The following is a 26,143-nucleotide window of genomic DNA, read 5'->3' as shown; positions in this document are numbered from 1 at the left end:
GTATTTTTGAGAGAATAATGTTTATGCATGGTTATTGAAAAAAAAAAGTTTCTGAAATAAGGCCACAAAACACATACTAAATATGTGTCCACAATACTTTTGACTACTGGATGTTGTCGCCTAGAGTTTTTGCTTCAAAATGATCTGAAAATCACCCTGCCTAATCGTTCACATAAAACAATACATTGATTTAAATTTTGTAAGACACTTTTTGTTTGGAAAGGCAATATACGTGGGGGCGTGAATGACCATGAATAATGATGTGATTCACACCTGAGAAGACAATGACCCGCACAATGAGCTGCATAATAAGCCTTTCATTCAGGTGTGTCACACAAGAAAGAATGTGATGACAAATATATATATATATATATATATATATATATATATATATATATATATATATATATATATATATATATATAATCCAAATATAAATGAAAGTCAAAAGCACATTTTTAGTACATAGTCATACCTGGAAACAAATCCTGTACAAATAGGCTATATGGGCCATTCTACAGAATTGGTTTGTTGGAAACATCTTGAAAATTTTTTTTTTTTTTTTGTCACAATTTTTTTATACATGCAAATTGTATACTATCCAAGGTAAACATTTCTAGTAATTGTGCAGTTAATTCTCATACTGTATTTTCAGAAAGTTTTGGAATATATCCTCTCCCCAAATGTGTCACTAATAAAAAACAATAATAAATAATTTAATGAGATGGCTTATATTGACCTAACTACCTTGTAAATATATATTTTTGCTATTTTATTAAAAAGTGTTCACATGTAAATCAACAACAATTACAATTTTAACAATATTTCAAGTGTAATCTTTCTTTTTTTTTTAAAGTATACATTTTATCATACGTATTTCAAAGTTAAGGATTCATTAGTTTGATATAGCCTACATTGGAACAAAATAACATCTTAGTTGATGAGTTTATTTTTGACAAAACATACTATATATTTAACATATGAGCAGAAACTGGCTAACAAAAGCTTATTTGATGTGGCAGTAGTCTAGTTTACAGTAAAAACTTTAAAATCTATCCAAAACTAGTCAACGAAATGTTGTCTTTAATATTTCGTCTGTAACATAGTAAAAAAACAGCGAGCATCTGTGCCATTCATTCATTCACACACAGACACGCAATTCATATTTAAACAGTCTTTTTTGCGAGCTGTAGTAAACAACAGCAAGCATCTGTGCTGTTCATTCATTCACACACAGACACACGATTCTTTTTGCGGTTTACAGACACTATTCCATATCGCAATTATAAAAAAAACTTACTATTCACAATCCTCAGCTGGATCCGATGCTCCTCGAAATGAAAATAAACCAGCACTTCTGAGGTAAATTTCCCAGGATTATTCCTCACAGCCTCGCAAAACGACGTAAAGTACTTTAATCTGATTAAACTCGGTGTGTTTTATCGAGTTGATGTGGGTGTTGACACGTTTGCATGTATTGCCTCAGATCATTTGCGTTTGAATAGCGCACGCTCTCCTTGGGCTTGTTCACATTAAAGGTGCTCTAAGCGATGTCACGCGTTTTTTAGGCCAAAACATTTTTTGTCACATACAGCAAATCTCCTCACTATCCGTTAGCTGCCTGTCCCCTGAACACACTGTAAAAAACGGCAATCTCTGTAGACAGCCCAGGCTCCACAAACGGCAAGAAAAACAAACTGGCCCAGCCTGGACCACGAAACATAACAAACAGTGTTCCAGCCAATAACCAAAAGGAATGATTTTGGGGTGGGGGTTGGGGGGTTAGTGCGCATGCACATGAAGGGGGGTGTGGGGAGTAGAGGAGAGAGAAGCATGAAGAGGGAAGTTAGCTAGAGGAGAGATGTCTTAGACAACGACTAACTTTAAAAATGTATATTCTTGAGAATTTTGATATGGCCGACACATGACCAAAGAGACGACATTCCGATGAACAAATAACAAAGAAGAGGGAAAAGGAGAAGGAACGCGCAAAGTCCCAAATTTACATCGGAAAAAGCGTTCAAAAGGTGGCGAGAACTCTGCCGGCAGAAGGGCTTCCAATCCGAAATTCAGGTGGCTCTGTTTTTGCTGGACAGGTGGGTAAATGGGTTTTTCTAAATGGTTCATGACTGTTTCAGGAAGCACGGAAGGGAGGGGGTGGGTATGGGATGAGGAGGAGGGAGGGTCGAGCTAGCCTCCGTTTTGTTTGACAATACTTTGAACGTCAACAAGAAGTAACTTCATCCAACATCGCTTAGAGCACCTTTAATAGATAATGAGCTGTAATGAGCTGAAATGAGAACGACTGACATCTCTCTCTTTTCATATAGATTACATAAACAGAGAATATTTGTTTTCGTTTTGAATTAGATCATTTAAAAGTACACACTTAAATGATTATAAAGATATATAGCTCATGCCTGGGTGACTAGTATACCCTGTACGCATAAACAGAGGTGGGTAGTAACGAAGTACATTTACTTCGTTACATTTACTTGAGTACTTTTTTAGAAAAATTGTACTTTTAAGAGTAGATTTGAATGTGGGTACTTTTTACTTTAACTCGAGTACATTTCTAATGAAAAAACTGTACTTTTACTTCGTTACATTGGGCGACGTTCCTCTCGTTACTTTATTTTAATGCAATATGTGGTGTTAAATGCATCTTTTATTCCAAGCGCGCTGTATCTTTTTTTCTGGACTTGGAATCACTCTTTTGAGTCGATTCTGTTCAAAGACTTCATCAAACAAGTTGGCAGATCTGTCTAAGTCGGTTCACGAATCAGTTTGAATGATTCAGTTCCTGATTCTGTTCAGTTCCCTGCACGCACTGAATCATCTGAAGCGATTTCAATTCACACTGGACTCGGAGTCGTAACAGGAAGATTTAAGCACATTAAGAGCGTTGGATGAAGTGGCAGTGGACCTACAGTACAGTCAAGTGAGAGCAAATCTTCAAATGCATCATATTTTTGCCAGCGATGAAGATCTTTATTAGTTGAACTTGAACATCTTCGTAAGCTGTCTGAATGAATGATTCCACAGGAGTCAGGACGATATATTCGATTTCATTTCACTCAGGTAATACATTTTACAACCAAACAGATTATTACGCCACTATACTAGAAAGTATGACATTACCCGTTTTTTTGGACATATACATTAATTTACATTAAATAAAGCTACCATTGTTCACAGTTTATGAACACCCGCCATCCCGCGGTAGTTTGTGTGTATTGTTGCGCAGTGGCTTGCGAACTCGACTTGAAAACGAATGCTTTGCCTGCCGTAGACAGTTAACCAGTTTAAACATGCTTGCAGAAATATACATTTGATTATATTTTGGAGAACAGTCAGAAGAAGATCCATCGATGTACTTTTATTTGTTTGTTTTTTTGTGTTCAGATGTTCAGTAGCAGTCATGAGCGCGAGCACATGTGAAGAGTTTTTAACTCTTCTCTGTCAATACATGCCTTTGAATGCAACACTCTGCAGATTCACTTTATTTCGACATTGTCTAATAATCCAAATGTAGTTGTATAAGTTACTATTATACAAACCAGAGGACAGGCAATGATTTTCGAGCTATACAGATGGCAGAAATAATGCTTACGTCTCTCTTCTGTTTTTGTTGCAAAGATAGCTGATAATAATAGTCATTTAAATAAACAAAATCTAAATATTATCATTTTATATATATGACGTTACCATCTGACCATCTGAAATTTTCTTTTAAAAGAGCTTCATTTTTATCAAGCTTGTATGTTTATGTTCACACTTAAATGGCAATGAAAAGTAGCCTACCTATTAATTGTTATTAAAGTTAAATTACTGAACTTAAATATACGAGCTTGATACAAATGATTGTTTTAGAAGAAAATTTCAGATGGCACTCAGAGGCTTTTGCATCATGAAGTCTTCATATATATATATATATATATATATATATATATATATATATATATGCCTATATGATCCGAAGTAACTAGTTACTCGCTACTTGAGTAGTTTTTTCATTGGATACTTTTTTACTCTTACTCAAGTAACTATTAAGATTATTACTTTTACTTTTACTTTGAGTAAATATTTACTTGAGTACAGTTTTTGGATACTCTACCCACCTCTGCGCATAAACAAACTACAGCTGGTCCAAAACGCAGCAGCTAGAGTTCTTACTAGAACCAGGAAGTATGACCATATTAGCCCGGTTCTGTCAACACTGCATTGGCTCCCTATTAAACATCGTATGCATTTTTAAATATTGCTGATTACTTACAAAGTACTAAATGGTTTAGCTCCCCAGTACTTGAGCGAGCTCTTAAAGGGGTGGTTCGGGATTTTTGACATCGGACCTCATTTTTAAGTCAGCCTGGTTGTTATTCATCAGTGGAGACATTTTTTTTTTTAAATTATCCAGTCCTTATATTTGGATAGTTAGCCGATGCTAGGCTAGCGCGAGTCAAGGGTAGATGTTAGCCAGCCATTAAAAAACGTTTTACCCACTCCACAGTGCACCAAACGCAAATCAATTATAACACTAGACTATCGATGCAAATGTCTGTTGAGAGAATAATGTTAGAAATCAAACTTACCTTTCATCACATTGCATTAGTTATAATTTGTTCCCTGTAATCATAAGCCTTGTCTACAGCAGCAGCGGAGTGATATTGATTACCTAGGCAACCGAGTGAGCCGGTACACACATACTACACACACTGTAGGGCGCTTCTTTTCTGTGTTTACTTTTTGCCGCATTACTAACTGGAGCAAAGTAAAATTCCGCAGCTGCTGAGAAACTAGTTACTTTGGGATCATTGAGATGAAAGGTAAGTTTGATTTCTAACATTATTCTCTCAACGTACATTTGCATCGATAGTCTAGTGTTATAATTGATTTGCGTTTGGTGCACTGTGGAGTGGGTAAAACGGTTTTTAATGGCTGGCTAACATCTACCCTTGACTCGCGCTAGCCTAGCATCGGCTAACTATCCAAATATAAGGACTGGATAATTTTTTTTAAAAAATGTCTCCACTGATGAATAACAACCAGGGGTGCGTTTCCCGAAAGCATCGTTGGCCAACTATGGTCGCAAGTTCCGTCGTTACCAATAGAGTTCAATGGACATTGCGATGAACTTGCGACCATAGTTGGCTAACGATGCTTTCGGGAAACGCACCCCAGGCTGACTTAAAAATGAGGTCCGATGTCAAAAATTCCGAACCACCCCTTTAATGTATTATAGTCCTTCACGTATTGCGATCTCAAAACTCCAGTTGATAATACCTAGAATATCAAAAATCGACTGCTGGCGGTAGATCCTTTTCCTATTTAGCACCTAAACTCTGGAACAGTCTTCCTAACATTGTCCAGGAAGCAGACACACTCTGTCAGTTTAAATCTAGACTAAAAACACAACTCTTTAACCTGGCATGCACATAGAAAATTATACATTCCTATTATTCAAATCAGTTAAATGATTATTAGGCTGCATAAATTAGGTCAGCCGTAACGGGAACACTTCCTATAACACCCGATGTACTCGTTACATTATAAGAAGTATGGCATCTACACTAATGTTAGTCTTTCTGCTTATTCCAAGGTTTACTGTAATCAGCTGGATCCAGGCCGTATCCAGATCAGATGGTGGACCTGCGCCTAGACACGACCACAACGCATGTTGTAGTCAGCCAGATCCGGGCCTTATCCAGACCAGAACTGGCCCCCGACTGAGCCTGGGTTCTCCCAAGGTTTGTTTTCTCCATTCTGCCACCTGGTGGAGTTTTGGTTCCTTGCCACTGTTGCCTTTTTCCACCTTTATTGCCATTGGCTTGGCTTGCTTAGTAGGGAATATTAAATTTAACATTTAATTTAATATTCAACAATAACATTGATCTGCCTACACTGACACTATTATACAAGAACTGAACTGAGCTGGACGATGACATCATGGTTTACTCCAGAGCGGCTGGAGCGGGTGGATTCTGTAGTGTGAAGGTAACTGTGGTTGGTAAATGACCGGGTTGATCTGTCGGGTGATGGTGAAGGGGCCAATGTATCTGGGACTCAGATTTTTGCAGGGCAAGCGCAGCTTACTTTCCCGTGTGGAAAGCCAAACCTTCTGTTTCCGGCTGGTAGGCAAGAATAAAATGTCTGGTCTTGCCTGTCTGGTGTTGAGTCGTTTGGCTTCCCGGAGATATTGGAGATTCTTGTGATCAGTGAGTAGGGTAAACATCTCCTTAGCACCCTCCAACCAATGTCTCCATTCCTCCAACGCGAGCTTGATGGCAAGCAGTTCTCTGTTATGTACTACTACTGATGTAGTAGTTTATCTCCGCCGGGGAAAGTTTCTTAGAAAAGAAGGCACATGGATGGAGACGTGCTGGAATCCCCTGCTGCTGAGATAGCACCGCTCTGACCCTGGTGGTGGATGCATCGACCTAATACGAGGAAACGTTGGAGTTCCTTAATGGTTTAAGGTGTTGGCCTGTTTCGAACACCATTTACCTTCCCCTCGTCCATCTGGATGCCGTGTTCACTGATGTTATAGCCTAGGAATTGCACAGTGGCTTGATGGAAGGAGCATTTCTCAGCTTTCAGGAAGAGCTAGTGTTTTCTGAGGCGTTGAAGGACAACCGCAACATGTTGGTGATGTTCGGCCAGACTCCGAGAATATATCAGAATATTGTCTATGTAGACGATCACGAATCGATGAAGGAAGTCTCGGAGCACCTTGTGCATGAAATCCTGGAATACGGAGGGGGTGTTCACTAAACCATACGGCATGACCAGGTATTCATAGTGTCCTGTAGGGGTAACTAAGGTGGTCTTCCACTCGTATCCGGATGAGGTTATACGCGCTGCGGAGGTCCAACTTAGTGAACACGGCTTCTCCACGAAGTTGTTCCAGGGCTGCTGGGACGAGGGGAAGTGGATAATGGAATTTGACTGTGATGTTGTTGAGTGCTCTGTAATCTATGCAGGGCCGCAAGCCTGCGTCCTCCTTTGCCACAAAGAAAAATCTAATAGCTGCAGGGGAAGTGGAAGGGCAGATATAGCCTCTTCGACGTACTCCTCCATGGCCTTCTGTTCTGGAAGAGACAAGGGATATATTTTACCGTGGGGTACTGGGTCATCCGGAAGGAGATCGATGGCACAGTCCCATGGCCGGTGTGGAGGCAACAACAACACCCATTTGGAGCAGAATACGTCACTCAAGAGGGGGGCGTAGCAGGCTGGGATGTCAATCGATTGCTGTTCTATAGGACTTTCGATGGAGATAGAGTTGACAGGAAGTATCACAGGTTGAGGTAGGGAAGCATCCTGGAAAACAGCTATTGCCCCACTTAAGGACTTCCCCCGTTGTCCATGAAAGATTGGGGTCGTGTTACACTAGCCACGGGTGCCCTAAGATGATACCAGCAGTGGAATTCTCCAGAACCAGAAAGGAGATGGATTCAGTGTGCAACTGTCCCACTTGCAACTGGATGGGTCCCATGGTGAATCGAACATGCTTATTATTGAGAGGTTTGGCAATTGATAATGGGTTTCAGAGGACCTCTTCTTAAGGTTGAGCTGGCGGGAGAGGGAATTGGAGATGAAGTTCCCTGCTGGCCCAGAGTCGAGGAGGGCGTGTACTGGAAGAGAGATGTGGGAAGCAGTAAGGCGAACTACAGTGGTGAGAGGTTGCGTATTGACAGACGCAAAAAGTATGGCTTCGTTTACACTGCAGGTCTTGATGCCCAATTCAATTTGTTACCTTTATACGATTTTTTTGACCATCCGTTTACACGTTCTTCCAACTGTGACCCATATCCGATTCATGTGTTTACATTTGCCATACTATCTGAAACATCACACAGGCTTAAAGGGTTAACTTCTCTTGCACAGATGGACGAACGCGAAATATGCTTGATGCTAGCTCTGCGATATATGCAAAGTTCGCCAAACATCACCATGATTTTGAGGCGGAGGAGGACGAAAAGTGCCATCATTGCAGCCTGCGCATATGCTTCAGTTATTGTGTGCGAGAGCGATCTCAGGACTGGTGGGAGCATATTGTGTTTAAATATTGGCTTTAAAGAGGAACAGTGGGTCCTAAATTTTAGGATGAGAGCAAGCCAACCTTTGATATGTTGTGTCAATGTTTGTCCACATTCCTCTCCTACGACGACACAACGTTACGTCGGGCCATCCATCCCTTTGCAGAAGCGTATCTGGGTTTCTCTCGTCATTAAACCGTGGAGACATTGCCTAATGCCTCCGAAAATCCGATCTGCCTGTTTACATGACAGTCGCATTGGCACATATCTGATTTATATCTGATTTATTTCCACATATGAATGAGGCCTGAAACCGTTTTTTGCATGCGTTTTTTTCCTGTTTACACGGTCATAAAACACATCCGATCTGTGTCATATATGAACAAAAAAAATCGGAATTGGGTCACATTTCACTGACAGTATAAACAAGGCCTATGACACTCACCATGGGTCTTGGTGGACGGATCGGACAGGCAGTGATGATATGGCCACCAGGACCACAGTACAAGCAAAGACCCTGGGTCAGCCGCCTCTGCTGATCGGTGTGGGTGAGATGAGCACTGTCCAGTTGCATGGATTCCGGTTCTGGAGAACTGGTATCCTCTGGTTAGCGAAGGTATGAGGGTGAAGGCCGGCCCCGTAGCTCGTCCAAACAGGGCAGCATACGACGGTTGGTTTGGATGGAATGACGAATAAACCGTTAGAGACCGAACATGTCGTCGTATGCTGTGAGATGCAGTCACAACGTTGGATTCAAACCTTGCCGGTAGGTGGTGAGGTGCGAGCGCTCATTCCATCCACTGGCTGCTACTAAGGTCCGGAACTTGAGGGCATAATCAGAAACAAACATTTTCCCTTGATTGAGATGATAGTAGATGATAAGTATCGCCCTCAGGGACTCCAAAGACATTGCGGAAATAAGTGATTAAATTATTCAGGGTCTGTGTGACAGGTCCATTCTGGTTCAAGATGGTTTGTGCCCAGTGGAGCACTCACCCCTTCAGCAGGGAGAGAATGAAGGCAATCTTACCTCTTTCGGTGGGAAAATTGCTGCGACTGAGTCTCCAGGGACAGCAAACATTGAAGGAGAAATCCCTTGCAATCCTCTGCCGAACCAGAGTAGGGCGCTGGATTGGCCATGGGACTGGAAATCATGGGTGGTGAAGAAGAAGCGGTGACGAGTGATGCGGAAGTGGTGCCAGAAAGCGCTCTCTTGAGTGCATCCACAACCTCCTGAAATGGATCCGGGGTACTCACTCTAAAACTGTGTTGGTCTGGTCTTCTGTTACAGAACAGAGACTCACAACAAGGATGATAAGGTTAATGAACAGTTTATTTGAGATTGCCGGGTATACAGACTTAAAACAGGTATGTATCACTGATGTTGATAAACAGGAATGATGAATGAGATACTAACAGTTCCTTTGTGTTGTAGATGGATGAGGAGGTTGTGGATGAGGTGGATGATGGCAGCTGATGCACACACAGAAGATCGGAGAGAGGTAAGTAGCTGTTGTACGAGAGGGAAGACGAGGAATCCACGGAAGACCAGGGAGACACGGAGGATGCAGGTAGACGTAAACGTAACATACACTATACTGGAGTTAAGTGATGAACGTAAATGAGAGTCCTTACTCAAACGAGACCAGACAATGTAACAGAGTGATGTGTATGCTTATATGCTGCCTGTGGTGATGAGATGATGATGTGCAGGTGATCATGAATGACATGCAGGTGCGGGTGATTAGTATTCAGGTGATAGCGATCTCTGTGATTGGGTGATGGTGGAGCCTGACTGATCCCTGACACAAATATGATTCTTAACCTTTTAATATATACAAAAAATGTCATTAAAAATGTTATATAGTGCAATACCTCAAATATGCACTAATAAACAAATCAGCTGCAAGTGGAAGTGAAAGAGACAAAACTATTAAGCAGAAAAAAATAGTGAATTACTTCACACATATTGTATGCTTATGTTTTGCAAACTGAAAGCATTATGTTAGAACAGTAATGTAAACATCAGCAGAATTCAGAAGATACAGACAGTTGAGGAACTTTTTTTGAAACATAAAAAAAATGCTCTAGTGTGTTTGCTCTTTGACTTTGAATACAAACTTCTTTTACTTTTGTATTTTGCTACAGTCAGCTCCCGACGCAATGTCATTCATTGTACGCGCAAAGTTAAAGTGCCTAATCTGGATGCGTCAATGGCACTTGTGTTTTTTAAAACTTATAATAAGCCAGCAAATGATCAATTCTGAAATGACACCAATCGACAGAACAAGTTTATTTTTTTAGAATACATTACAATGACTCCGAAATAGATGATGGCAACTCACACACCTACATTACGAGCTGCACTTTGCATGCCTGTTTAGCCTTTCACTTCGCAGTTCCCAAAATATTTGTTAGTTTTGGCGCCAGTCTGCTGCAGAAAAGTTAAATTTTCATACCCTATTTTTTCATACATTCAGAAGGTGTGACCCACTTTTAAACTGTGTCATTAATTGTTAATTAATTAATTGTTTCATTTCAGGTAAGTAACAGTTTATCTATATCCAATGGACAAAAAATCTAGTAGTTTGCTGCCCATCTTGATTGGTGGACTAACGTTTAGGTGGATGTTACAGTTATGGAGGTCCTGCCTCCATGTCCGAGGCCATGCCCAAGGCAATTGCCTACTCTGCCTGTAGGTAGCTCTCAGGGGAAGTCTCTGTATATTCACCAACTGTCTTAAAGGGGTACTTCAACACTACTGCCTATGCAGTAAAAGGTGAAAAACATTCAACTGGTGCTACTAGACTAGAGAAAAGGCTGTTGTCTTCCCTTTTATAGGTAGGAAAGTGTCATAATGTGTCATTTTTCTATCCAAGGCCACTCTCAGTCTGCTACGGATACACATGACTAGAGTCAAATACCGCATTGTTTTATAAGAAATACTTCTTAGTAAACTGTTGGTGTATATATCAATGCAGTTGTGATTAATGCTCATGGTAGCGTGATATCACTTAATTAAGTCTTTATAATTAAACGGACTGACAGGCAGATAGATACATAGATTGTTTGGTAGGCATATTTCTAGGTGTTTAGATTAAGCATATAGCTTGAAAGCTCTTGGAGGTATATTTAGATTTTTTTTTTTTTTTTATGAAAAAGGTTGAAAAGCTCTAAATGATATGTTATCTTTGCCAACAGAACAGTTGAGCCTTATTTGGACATTTATGATTTCAGTTACTGCCCTGCATTTATTACAGCACTGTTTCTTCATATAAGCATTGAGCAATGATTACTTAGACTGCAGCACATTTTACCCCAATCACAGATCTCACTGTTGTCCCCTGGGCTTACTACACACACTCTTCTATCTACTCCCCTCTCTCTGAGTTAGATCTGTCTCTTTTTCTTCCTCTTATTTTCTCCACCCCCTTCCTGCTTGCTGTCGTAGATGTGACGTTGGTCCGTTTGTCGTGGGAAGCGAACAGGAATTCTTAGAGGAGCTTGTAAAGAATCTGTGCCTGGTCATCTCTGGGTTTCCAAAAGGTCCAGCGTGCCTTTCTGCTGAGTCTCTCTAATGCGGAGCCAAACAAGAGAAATATATGGATTCGGTTGTTTGTTCACAGGAGTCTCCTAGAGACACATTTCCTGAAACACTCTGAATTAAATATTCTCAAGAGGTGCTTGAATCGCAAGGGAGAATGCTCCACACCCACTATAACAAACAGCACTGGCAAAGATTGCACATGTACAATCACAAGTTCAAATCACAACCACAGATTTTTTTTTTTTTTTCATTACTGTGCAGTAAAGTACTGTACATATAAAAATGTTTACATTCTGTATTGGTGGTATTCAGTGGTACTCACTGTCAGTCAGTCTACCTATCGGTGCAAGCCAGCTTATGCAGTTAACACATGGAAAACTTTGGAAAGGTATACTCGCTCTCCTTTCCCATTTGGCAGGTTTAAAACTCCTGGCATGTTTAACGTGTGTTGAGTAATCACAGTCTTGCATTTTTTCCTATATTCCCAGCATGCCACAATGTTTCAATTCCCTGTGAGGTACTGCACACCAATGATATTGTAGTTTTACTTTAGGTTTATTATAGTTTTTGATCATTTTGATATTTTCTTTTATTTATTTTTATTTATTTTTATTTTTTACTTTTTTATATTGCAATTCAAGTTTAAGTTTATTTTTATTTTAGTTTTAGATTTAGTTGTACTTATTCCCAGTTAATAACTTTTGTGCTTCAACTTATTTCAATTTATTGCCAAGGCAACATTTCTAATTTTCACTAACTAATATTTATATTTTAATTTATTTCAGCTTTATCAAAATGAACAAAAAAATATTTTGCTTAGTTTAAGTTTTAGTTAACAATTATTAGCCTGCTGCACACTGATGGTAGCAACAGTTTGTCACTGGAAGGCCTGGTTTATTCTTAGTAGCCTGTGAACCCAAGCCAAGGCTTTTATCAGTGGACTCCAGCAGTACTGTGGAGCCCCCTCCCTGGAGGGAGAGTTGGAGGAAGTCATAGGATGAAAAAAATGGGCCATTAGAAGGCCTCCACAGGCCCCATGGGTTCATTAAACTGCCTTAATCTTGTATATCAAGGCACTGGCCATCTCAGAACTCAGCTCTGTTAGATAGGGACTGCTGAGTCTTTCCCCTAAATGTCAGATTACGACAGCTCTATTACATATGCATTTCCTTTCTGTTAAAAATACCAGGACTTTGGGAGTAAAGTAAGTGCTCTTCAGTACCTAGAGATAGCAATAATTAGTAATAAAGGGTTTGGATAAACAAGCAAACATATAGTGATTGTTTGATTGCACAGCTTCTTCAAATAATATACTGTAGCAACTACTTTAAAATTGAGTGTTCAAGAGAGAGACCGTGTTTAATGTATTGCTATGTGGTTTCTAGGGTGTTGCAAGGTTGATGCTTACTGACCCAAGCCAACCTCCAAGTCTGAGATATTCTTGTCTCTAGATATTTGGGTGTGGAGACCCTCTAAATGTAACACCTCCACAACAAACCACATAATTTGAGGTCTCATTTGTGTGCCTAGCACAAACTGTACAGGACAAGTTACATGCTGAAGTATAATATTATAGTGTGACAGTGTTTCTTGAATTTGTAATAAAAAAAAATATATATATATATATTTTTTTAAGCTGTTACGTGTCTTGAAAACAGTTGTTGGGAGCTTAGTGATGTTGACGTTGAAGTCGCGGGACCGTGGTGTAGTTTGTCTATATCCTACCTTCAACTTTTTACTTCTGGCGGCTGCATTTAAACAGAGCAGTGTAATTTTTATGTTTTATATGTTTTATATGTATTATTATATTTTATTACGGCTATAAATTAACAGGCTTCGATGTCAAGATTGCAATGCTGGAATGCACAACGTGTGTGTATGTGTGTGTGAGGCGCGATTGAACAATGGAGACATAAAAACATACTCCATCATTTTGTTCATACAGGACATCATTCAAACTGCAAAGTGTTTACTTATATTTGTGTACACTCGCAATAAAACACAACATTGTACTTTTGTCAAACTATAAACTCTTGTCAAAATGTAACCTACAACTGTCACCCAACCAAAATCACACACACACACACACACACACACACACACAGTTTAAAAGCAAAAAATATTTATCCAACCCCATTTAGAAACAATCTGTCGGTGCCATCTTTTGGACATTCATCATATTGCATTGGTTTTCATTTATTGTCCTCAAACAGAGCACTAATCTGTTTATTTTTAAGTTACACATTCTACATGGATTAAAAAAAGAAAAATCAAATGTGTTTTTTAGTGGTAGTATTATTTTATACAGAAATTATTCATTCAGGTTCAATTACCAAACATACAATCTTAATTTAATTTAACCCCTTGCTCATCACCCCCAATTTTGGCAAGTGCTGCATACATGAAATGCCCAAAATAAAAAGGTTACTGCTCATAAGTAATTCTGAATAGAAACATAACACACATACATTTAGAAAGCCAACCCTTGAGAGTTTATAGTTCAAGACTCAAAATTAACCAGACTGTTATTAATATTGAGATATATAAGCTCAAACATATTTTGAACTAAAATAATCTGGGATCACCAGTGATCCCTGTCAGGTAAGGGGTTAAAGCAAACAATACATTTAAAATATATGGGTTATATGCATATTTTGTAATAAAAAAAAAAAAATTATCCAAAAAGACAAGGCCTTAAACTTAAACAAGGGAAAAAATCCTAACTGTGACAGAAAGTAGACTTCGATCATGTTTAAATATACATGGAAATGCAGTGTGTAATAAATGGAAATGTTTGCAGTTTAAAACATTGTTTAACAGCGAAAAAAGATTTATCCAACCACATAGATAGTATAAAACACTAGATGGCACAATATACGTATTTTTAATAGACACGTTCTGTTTACTTTTTGACATGCCTTTAATCCCTCACCATAGCAAAACTGTATATTCAATATCCGTTCACAATTTAGCATTTTTAATGTATTTTCATAATGTTGAACAAGTTTGGTATGAATAAAATAAACCACTTAAGAGGAGTGGGTAAAAATTCAGAGGCTGATTTTGCAAATAAATCCACATTCAAACCAAAATATCTGACTTCCTGTTGCTCGGAGCTAATGACTGTAAATTAGAAAGTTGTCAAGCTCGATGAGACCAATATACGTACTGATTTTTGTAACTGTTGGTAAAACTAACCCAACCTAAGCCATTTCCAGACGTTGTACTTTAACAAACTCCTACAGTTTGGATCTGATCCTCTTAAATTTTGGTGAGTGTAGTAATAATGCCTTTGCGATGTTAAATTGCGAAGATCTTGAGTTTTCGTCGAATTTCGTGTCCTCGGCGGCCTGACAAATGTAGAGGTGCACACCCAATTTCAGCCTTTGGGTGATATATGCATCATCAAATAAGGTCTATATTAAAATTGCTTGCAGTTCCGATGTTGCTAGGCAACCACAAACAGCCTGCAGTAACTCAGGCATACAATGTCCAATCTGCCCCAAACTTCACTTGTTTGATAAGAGTCCTGTCCTGAGAGGAAGTTCAAAATAGCTTACTTCCTGTTGTGTTTAGGGCTTTGCTCCAAGAGACTTTTTTGTAGGTATTGTGTCATTACATGTACCGAATTTCATACCTGTACGTGAAACGTAGAGCTGGGGCAATAATGTAGGGGGCGCTATTGAGCCATTTTGCCCCACACATTTGTCAGGCCGCCGAGGGCACACCCTTCGACGAAAACTCAAGATCTTCGCAATTTAACGTCGCAAAAGCATTACTATTACACTCACCAAATTTGAAGAGGATCAAATCAAAACTGTAGGAGGAGTTCGTTATAGTACAACATCTGGAAATGGCAAAAACTGCACAAAATCTGAGAGGAAGTTCAAAATAGCTGACTTCCTGTTGTGTTTAGGGCTATGCTCCAAGAGACTTTTTTGTAGGTATTGGGTCATTACATGTATGTACCGAATTTCATACCTGTACGTGAAACGTAGAGTCGGGGCAATAATGTAGGGGGGGCAATTGAGCCATTTTGCCCCACCCAATTCTGAAACCCATATCACACGTAAATTTTCACCACTTCTGAAGCGTGTGCAAAGTTTCATGAGTTTTCGAGCATGTTTAGGCCCTCAAAAAAGCATTTCACTTTGGAGAAGAATAATAATAAACGGAGCAGATCCAATAGGGTCCTCTCACCATCAGTGCTCGGGCCCTAATAATAATCCTTAGGAAAACAATAGGGTCTTCGCCCTTTCAGGGCTTGAGCCCTAATAATAATAATAAATAATCCTTAGGAAAACAATAGGGCCTTCGCCCTTTCAGGGTTTGGGCCCTAATAATCCTTAGGAAAACAATAGGGCCTTAGTCCTTTTAAGGGCTTGGGCCCTAATAAAGAATAATCCTTAGGAAAACAATAGGGCCTTCGCCCTTTCAGGGCTTTGGCCCTAATAATAAATGGAGCAATTCCAATATGGTCCTCTCACCATTGTTGCTCGGGCCCTAATAAACGGAGCAATTCCAATAGGGTCCTCTCACCATCGGTGCTCAGGCCCTAATGAGAAAATCCCTCACTGCTCCTGACTGAATAACTTTTGTAGCTTTAATAAAAAATAATCTATATTTAATTGATAATTTATGCAGTGAAGACTGCGAAGTGTTTAATAACTTTATTCAATGTTTATTTTCTACCTGTTTTATCAAATATTTTAAATAAAGCCTGCTGTCTTTGTTGTTTCTACATTAATTTGGAGATTAAATGAAATTATTACAACATTAAAAATATAATAAAAATGTAATGTTTGGTGCGATTAATCGGATTAATTACAGGAAAATTTGTGATTAGTTATTTTTTTATTGATTGACAGAACTAGAATCAATGTGAAAAAAGATCACAAAGATGATCTAGAGAAATGTATGGAAGCCTATTTCTGCCACAGTTGAGTCAAAAATACAGTTCTCTAAGTCATAATAATGAGAAACTTTCTCGTAATAATGAGAAACTTTCTTGTAATAATGAGAAACATTCTCGTAATAATGAAAAACTTTCTCGTAATAATGACTTATTTTATTGTACTTCTGCTTCTAACGTATGCACAAAGCAGCCGCGCAGAAGGGAGTGGCACACTAGCGACATCCACTGGTCAAAGCGTGTAAATGCAAGAAACCAGCAAGCATGGCACGTTCTGCAAAACAGTTGTTTTTGTTCAAGTCAGTGTAATCTACAAAGAGCTATATATAGTATCATTAAATAACATCAATTATGAATTATCAATATATCTCCCATACTTCTTCCATGCGCAGGAGAAGGTGTGGAAGTGGAACACAGAAGCAGAGCCGTTACTGTCGTAACGAACGACACCTGCTTGTGCTCACCAGTGGAAACTGTGTTGCATGAACGAAAACTATCAGATTGGAATGGAACAATGGAATATGACATTTATTTGTTAAGTTTAAGTGTAACGTCTAGATAAAACATATGGGTGTATTTGTTAATATGAACATACATAGGCCTATTTCGGATGCATCTAGGCTTTTTGATGTGCAGGTTCATCTGGAATCTGCAAGACAGATGCAGAAAACACCTTTAAGATAGTAATAACTTAGGGGACATTTACACAGAAGTGGGCAGAAAAACGCAAGGTCTTGAGACGTTTTTTTTTTTTTTTAAAGCTGAACTTCTTTTCAATTGAGCGCAGCATTTTAAGAACGCCGTGCTATGTGCGCGACACTGCCAAAGACGCATGCGCAATGGTCAAACAAGTCTGTTTGTAAAAGTAGCGCAATGGAATGGAAAAGTGTGTTCCTTGTGAACGGCCCCTTAAACAAAACTGCTGGAAAATATGTTTAGCAGATACTTGTACACATCTTTCCAGATGAAGCGTTCTTTAACATAATTGGATATGTAGGTGTGCTGGCTTATTCCTCTATTTGTTTGAAATCCATGAATCACCATTCTTTGTTGCTTTTTGTTCATACACAAAAATACAAGAGAATGTTACAAATGAATAAAAGACAATAGTTGTCACATTCACCATCTGTCTTCATCTGTGTGTGCACTACACTTCCCATCATCCTCCTTGGCACACCTGCACACCTGCACTCTATCAGCCATCATCATCATCACCTGCACTCCCTCGTTAACAAGCCCTATATATTCAGCACTCTCCCTTCACTCCTCGTCTGGTCTCGTCTATACATGTTGATTCATGTCACCCAGACCCTCTACATTACCTGCCTGCATAATCATGTCGATCCCGATCTTCTTCAGCCTGTCTTCATTCCGTCTTCAGAGAAACTTCATCATCTTCATCTGCAAGAGAGAGATAGACTTGGTTATCATTCAGTTAAGCTTCATCTGATTATCTACTTCCTGTTTACTCACCTTTCACGTCCAATCCATTCTGCTATTAAAATATCAAACCTACCATCTTGTCTGCTTCGTGTATGCAAACCTGACAGAAGATCAGACCAAAGATGCAGAATCCTTTGGATTACAGAGCTAACCTGTTGTCCCTATTCGACGCAGCCCCGTTCATCATCCGGTTGGTTCCTGCCGAGCCGGCATTCCAGATCGGGTCCAGAACGCCACCATCTCCAGCCATCTTTGCCACGCCATTGTTACGTGCCTCCCAGTCTAGGGGGTCAGGGAGGCAGTAACAAGGAAATTACTAAAGAGTAGGCAACCAAGAACTCTCATCTCCTGTCCCACCTCTCTACAAAGAAAAATCACACTGATTTTTGAAACACTCAAGAATGACTTTATTTAGTCCAAAGTACAAAAAAAAAAGGGGAAAGCATCAATAGGCTTCAGGAGGGGACAAGGCCAAAACAACAAACATAAAGTTCTAACCTTTTAGGGGGTATACTTTCTTAAGCTTTCAAAGCAAGATTCAAAATAAATGACAAAGTTCTTACCTTACTCCCTCTCTAACCAAACACAGGAGAAAACATGGACATGAACAAAAATGGCATCCACCTCCCTACGGCTTCCCAAATTAACTAAACCAAAATTGTATAATCAAAGTCAAAATTGTACATGTTTTAAACTCAAGGCTCTTACAGTAGTCAACTGAAGCTAAGAAAACTTAGCTCAACTGCAGTCCAAGTCTGCTTAGGTCAACAACAACAAGTAACCAACAAGTTACAATCAACAATGAGAATTTTAGCACACATGCTACAACTGTGAGGCAGGAGAAGACAGTCTTGGCAGCCTGGAGTCAAAAAGGAGCTCAGCAAACTGGGTTTTCCTCTCCAGCTTTATCCACAAGCCTTCTCAATCAAGAGCCAATCACTGACAACCAGGAGATGATTGTAATTGGTGTCAGCTGGTCTTCATTCGCACTCAGGAGGGGGAAAGAGAGAGAGAGCACAAAAAAAAACAAAAAAAAACAACATTGTACACATAATAATTACGCCCTGGGACGTAACACCCCCATCACCAAATTTACAACCAATGGCTTGTAAATACTTTACATGTACAGTTTCTTTCACAGGTACCGTAACACGTTAATCTCCGTCACAGGCTCTGGAGAGTGCATCTGCCAGCAGGTTCTCTGAGCCTTTCTTGTATTGAATGTCCAAGTTAAACTCTTGCAGGTAGAGTGACCAGCGCATCAAACGCTGATTCTGGTTGCACATGCGAGAAAGAAAGGTGAGAGGGTTATGGTCAGTATAGACAACCAGAGGAATGCAACTACCTCCCACATACACTTCAAAATGTTTAAGTGCCATCACTAGCGCCAGAGCTTCCTTCTCGATGGTACTGTAGTTGCGTTGACATTTGGAGAACTTCTTAGAGAAGTAACAGACGGGATGCTCGACCCCAGCACCGTCATCCTGCAGCAGGACTGCGCCCGCTCCCACAGCACTTGCATCTACTTGTAGTTTAAATGGAAGAGAAAAGTTTGGAGCTGATAGGACCGGGGCATTGCAGAGAAGGTCTTTGGCAGCAACAAAAGCACATTCACACTGAGGAGTCCAAACAAATTTCTTCACAGTACTAAGCAGGTCAGTAAGGGGAGACACTAACTTTGCAAAGTTTTTACAAAAACCTCTATAGTACCCGGCCATACCTAAAAACCGGCGTAACTGACGCTTGGTACTAGGGGTAGGAAATTCAACAATGGCAGTTACTTTAGCTGTAACAGGTTTTACGTAACCCTGACCCACTTTTTTCCCAAGGTAAGTTACCACACCTTTAGCAAATTCACACTTGGCCAGATTCAGGGTTAGGTGAGCATCACTTAATCTGTTAAACAGACTTTCCAAACTACAGAGGTAGTCTTCCCATTCACTTGAATAGACTACAATGTCATCCAGGTAAGCTTCACAATTAGGCAAACCTGATAAAACTTTTTGCATTAGACGTTGGAATGTTGCTGGAGCATTTCGCATCCCAAAGGCCATACAATTGTACTGCAGGAAGTTGTCCGGGGTTACAAATGCAGAGATCTCACGTGCACGTGCTGTTAACGGAACCTGCCAATAGCCCTTTAGCAGATCTAACTTGGAGACAAACTTTGAAGCACCAACTCTATCCACGCAATCTTCCATTCGTGGTAGGGGAAAGGAATCAGGCTTGGTGACGCTATTTACCTTTCGGTAGTCTGTACAAAAGCGAAAGGAAGCATCCGACTTTGGTACTAACAGACAAGGAGAACTCCAGGGACTTTGACTAGGTTCCGCCAGTGAATTTTTAAGCAGGTAATCAACTTCGGCTTTCATGATCTCTCGCTTTGCAGGGTTCACTCTGTATTGATGCTGTTTGATGGGAACAGCACTACCTACATCAATGTCATGAGACAACACGTGGGTTCTTCCAGGAACATCAGAGAACAGGACAGGATGTTTTTGTAACAACCTTACAACATCCACTCTGTGAAATTTAGGCAGATAGGACAAATGTGAATCTAGACTAGCCATTATAACAGAATTGTTCAAATGCACTTCAGGAGTTTCAGCCAGCAACAACTCTTCGCAGGCAGGACCTACTGTACACTCTACTGAAACAGAGGGTTTAGACACTGATGCAGAAGGAAGAGATGGTTTAATTACTTCACGTGCAACATAATGTTTCAACATATAAACATGGCATACTCTCTTCTTTCGTCTGCGATCAGGGGTACTCACAACATAATCTGTGTCACTAAGATTCCGTTCAACAGCATATGGCCCAGAAAACTTAGCTTGAAAAGCTGAGCCAGGAACAGGAAGTAACACAAGTACAGACTCACCCGGCTGGAAATTGCGCTGTACTGCGTTTTTGTCAAAGCAAGATTTCATCTTAGACTGTGTCGTGGCTAAATGGGTCTTTGCCAGTTCACAAGCTTTGTGCAGACGGTCACGAAAAGAACTGACATAGTCTAGAACAGAGACTGATGCATCACTCTTACCTACTAACTGTTCTTTTAACAACTTTAAGGGGCCTCGAACAGTGTGAGCAAACACAAGCTCAGCAGGACTAAACCCTAGTGACTCTTGAACAGATTCCCTTGCAGCAAACATGAGGAGCGGTAAGCCATCTACCCAATCCTTTCCAGTTTCTACACAAAAGATACGGATCATAGACTTCAGGGTCTGGTGAAAGCGTTATATCGCCCCCTGCGACTCGGGGTGATAAGCACTAGACATGTGATGCTTTATTCCCAACTCTTTCAACATCTGTCCAAAAACCTTTGAAGTGAAATTTGACCCCTGGTCAGTTTGAATTACTCTGGGCAAACCAAATGTGGTGCAAAACTTTATGACCTCCTTCAGCACCATCTGTGCTTTCAACGAACGCAACGGTACAGCTTCTGGGTAACGGGTTGCAGTACACATTATTGTTAAAATATACTGATGCCCATGTTTTGACTTCGGGAGAGGTCCTACACAGTCAATTAGCAGTTTTTCAAAGGGCCCTCCTATAACAGGTATTGGATTAAGAGGAGCTTTTGGGACAGTTTGGTTTGGTTTGCCTGCACGCTGGCAGACATCACATGAACGGCAGAAATTAGACACACTGGATTTTACCCCAGGCCAGTAGAAATGCTTAGTGATCCGCTGAAACGTTTTAGTGACACCGAGGTGTCCAGCGAGAACATTTTCATGTGCCAATTTTAACACTTGGGAACGATAACTGGAAGGTAGAACGATCTGGAAAACTGTTTGCCAATCATACCTTTCTGAAGACTTTGGCTCCCACTTATGCATTAAAACCCCATCATCCCAAAAGTATCCTACCCGCGCTGTCAAGAGATCGCAATTGTCAACTGCAGCACTAATGCACTTTGCGAGAGTAGGGTCCGATTTCTGCGCAACAACCAGATGTTCCTTACCGAACACAGGAGGAGGATCAGTGATGGGCTGGGACTCATGACTAGGCAACATTTCAGTCTTGACTGACAACTCGCATTCTACTGGATTAGGCTGCACAGCTAGGAAAGAGTCTGAAAGACCAACAACATCTTGAAACTTTCGTGACTGGGACCTAGTAACAGCACACGCAGGAAAAGCTAGGGGAAATTTTCCAGAAAGATCAACTGAGCTGCACACAACTGGCTCACTGACAACAATTGGATTGGGAAAGACATTACCACCTGCAAGATCATTTCCCAATATAAGACTGACGTTGTCTACTGGCAATTTTTTACATACACCCAACTGAACCAAGCCCGTAACAAGGTCAGACTTTAAGTTAACAGTGTGTAATGGAACAGTGTGTACTAACACAGCCCATTTCGATGCCACGAACAATGACATTTTCACCAGTGTATGAAGCATCAGAGAAAGGCTAAACACCATCCAGAATGAAGGACTGAGCCGACCCTGTATCTCTCAAAATCCGCACGCACTCAACTACAGAACTGTCAGCCAAAGACACATAACCAGTCAGAAGAAATGGTGAATAGGACGCGGTGTCAGTGGCAAATAAGTCGGGAACAGATTGTACGAGTGCAACATTTTTAGGTCTTGCATTTGCAGTCTTCTGTTTCCAAGCCCGACAGTCAGAGATTATATGGCCAGGATCAAGACAGTAAAAGCAGACTCTCTTTCTTTCCACATCTTTTGAGACAGTTTTACCCCCACTAAGCTTACTGACATTACCACAGGCTGTGTCCCGAACCACAGACTCTGTAGCTAAGGAAGTTTTTGTTTGACGATCAGTGGAAAAGACGGTTCGGTGGGTAATCGCAAACTCATCTGCAAATACCGCGGCATCTGAAAGCTTTGATACTTTTTTGTTCATTCAAATGAACTACAACACCTTCCGGTACACAAGTCTTGAAGTCTTCCAGTAAGACCAACTCTTGCAACTCTTCATAAGTTGAAGTCTTACTGGCAAGACACCACTTTTCAAAAAGTGATTTCTTTTCTCTAGCGAATTCGACATAGGTTTGTTTGGCTTGCTTTGAACATGCTCTAAGTTTTTGCCGAAACGCCTCCGGCACTAACTCGTATGCCCTTAAGACTGCTGTTTTCACAGTGTCATAGTCCAATGACTCCTCAATTGGCAAAGCCGCACACACCTCCTGTGCTTTGCCAACCAGGTTACACTGAAGCAGTAGAGCCCACATGTCCTTCGGCCACTTCAATTTAAAGGCGACACGTTCAAAAGCGACAAAATAAGAGTCTACTTCTGCTTCACGAAAAGGAGGTAACAACTTGATGTTCTTGCCCATTTCAAAGTCAGATTTAGACTCAACAAGATCAGTAGGGGAAGGCGGAATAGGAACTTGTCGATCACGAAAGGTTTGCGCCTCAAGATCAAGCCTACGCAGTTGAATGTCGCGGTCAGCTTTAACCCATTTAATCCCGAATTTTTCTCAGAAACAAAAATATCCAAATCATGTGTCATTAGTATCCCTTTGAAACAATCAATCATAATTTTTTTAAATTTTCATGGAAAAGTGTGTGAAAAAGTGTGTTTTATGATCGGTCACAATTGTGACCGGTGGGATACTGTGTTGTATCAACCATTGGACACACTGAATATAGGTCTATTTGACCTGTGCAGTGTCTTTGTGTGTGTGTGTGTGTGTTTGTGTGTGTGTGTGTGTGTGTGTGTGTGTGTGTGTGTGTGTGTGTGTGTGTGTGTTTTTGTGTGTGTGTGTGTGTGTTTGTGTGTGTGTGTGTGTGTGTGTGTGCGTGCATGCGTGCATAAGAGTGTATAAAATCCTTAAGATACTATCTTGAGGCCACGGGATAGTATCTTGAGGCCACGGGATAGTATCTTGAGGCCACGGGATGGTATCTTGAGGTCACGAGATGGTATCTTGAGGTCACGGGATAGTATCTCGAGGCCACGGGATAGTGTCTCGAGGCCACGGATAGTGTCTGGAGGCCAGGGGATAGTGTCTGGAGGCCACGGGATAGTGTCTGGAGGCCACGGGATAGTGTCTCGAGGCCACGGGATACTGTCTGGAGGCCACGGGATAGTATCACGAGGCCACGGGATAGTATCTCGAGGCCACGGAATAATGTCTGGAGGCCACGGGATAGTGTCTGGAGGCCACGGGATAGTGTCTGGAGGCCTCGGGATAGTGTCTCGAGGCCACGGGATAGTATCTCGAGGCCACGGGATAGTATCTTGAGGCCACGGGATAGTATCTCGAGGCCACGGGATAATGTCTGGAGGCCACGGGATAGTGTCTGGAGGCCACGGGATAGTGTCTGGAGGCCTCGGGATAGTATCTTGAGGTCACGGGATAGTATCTGGAGGCAAAGGGATACCATCTCGAGGCCACGGGATAGTGTCTGGAGGCCACGGGATAGTGTCTCGAGGCCACGGGATAGTGTCTGGAGGCCTCGGGATAGTATCTCGAGGTCACGGGATAGTATCTGGAGGCCACGGGATAGTATCTCGAGGCCACGGGATAATGTCTGGAGGCCACGGGATGGTGTCTGGAGGCCACGGGATGGTGTCTGGAGGCCACGGGATAGTGTCTAGAGGCCACGGGATAGTGTCTCGAGGCCACGGGATAGTGTCTGGAGGTCACGGGATAGTATCTCGAGGCCACGGGATACCATCTCGAGGCCACGGGATACCATCTCGAGGCCACGGGATAGTATCTTGAGGCCACGGGATAGTGTCTGGAGGCCTCGGGATAGTGTCTGGAGGCCACGGGATAGTGTCTGGAGGCCTCGGGATACCATCTGGAGGCCACGGGATAGTATCTCGAGGCCACGGGATAGTGTCTGGAGGCCACGGGATAGTGTCTGGAGGCCACGGCATAGTATCTGGAGGCCACGGGATAGTATCTCGAGGCCACGGGATAATGTCTGGAGGCCACGGGATAGTGTCTGGAGGCCACGGGATAGTGTCTGGAGGCCACGGGATAGTGTCTCGAGGCCACGGGATAGTGTCTGGAGGCCACGGGATAGTGTCTCGAGGCCACGGGATAGTGTCTGGAGGCCTCGGGATAGTGTCTTGAGGTCACGGGATAGTATCTGGAGGCCACGGGATACCATCTCGAGGCCACGGGATAGTGTCTCGAGGCCACGGGATAGTGTCTGGAGGCCACGGGATAGTGTCTGGAGGCCTCGGGATAGTGTCTGGAGGCCTCGGGATAGTGTCTGGAGGCCTCGGGATAGTGTCTGGAGGCCTCGGGATAGTGTCTGGAGGCCACGGGATAGTGTCTGGAGACCACGGGATAGTGTCTGGAGACCACGGGATAGTGTCTGGAGGCCACGGGATAGTGTCTCGAGGCCTCGGGATAGTGTCTGGAGGCCACGGGATAGTGTCTCGAGGCCAAGGGATAGTGTCTCGAGGCCACGGGATAGTATCTTGGCCATTTAGGACATTTTGATGGTTTTTTTTTTTCAGCTTTTCTTCCTAGACCACTTGTGCGTGTGTGTGTGTGTGTGTGTGTGTGTGTGTGTGTGTAAAGTTAGGTAGAATTAGTTAGCTAGCTAGTGTGTGTGTGTGTGTGTGTGTTTGTGTGGAAAGTTGCAGTAGGTAGGAAGTTAGGTAGCAGCAGAATTAGCTAGCAGAATTAGCTAGCAGAATTAGCTAGCAGAATTAGCTAGCTAGCTAGTCTTCCTTGGGTCCGTGTGTGTGTGTGTGTTTCTGTGTGTGTGTTTCTGTGTGTAAAATTAGGTAGAAAGTAAGGTAGCAGCAGAAAGTAAGGTAGAACAGTTAGCCTATGTGTATTACATGTAGATACAATGGGTTATCCCACCGGTCACTATTGTTGCCGTTGACATGTTTGTGAGTTCTATGACCACATTAAATAAAGTTGAGTAATTGCAAATGCATATATCAATACTAGACACCTTAAACATGATGTGTACCAAAAATCTATGTCCTATCTTTATTTTAACATACTTTAATAACCTTTTCTTTGGGAGCTTTCTTGCTGCCATCCTCTTCTCTTGGCGCAAACAGGAAGTAAACAGCTCTGGTCATGTGACAATTTACAGTAAACATGCGACACTGCACATATTTCATTGAGACCCTTTATTATTTCAATATCTGCTGGAAATGCATTGATAGATCATTCAGTAACATTTTTATAGCCTTAGAAATGAAACATTTTTTTACGGTCACTATTGTGACCGGTGGGATTAAATGGGT

Source organism: Squalius cephalus, assembly GCF_949319135.1.
Source record: "Squalius cephalus genome assembly, chromosome: 6".
Lineage (NCBI taxonomy): Eukaryota > Metazoa > Chordata > Actinopteri > Cypriniformes > Leuciscidae > Squalius > Squalius cephalus.
Note: the sequence above shows the minus strand (reverse complement) of the source record.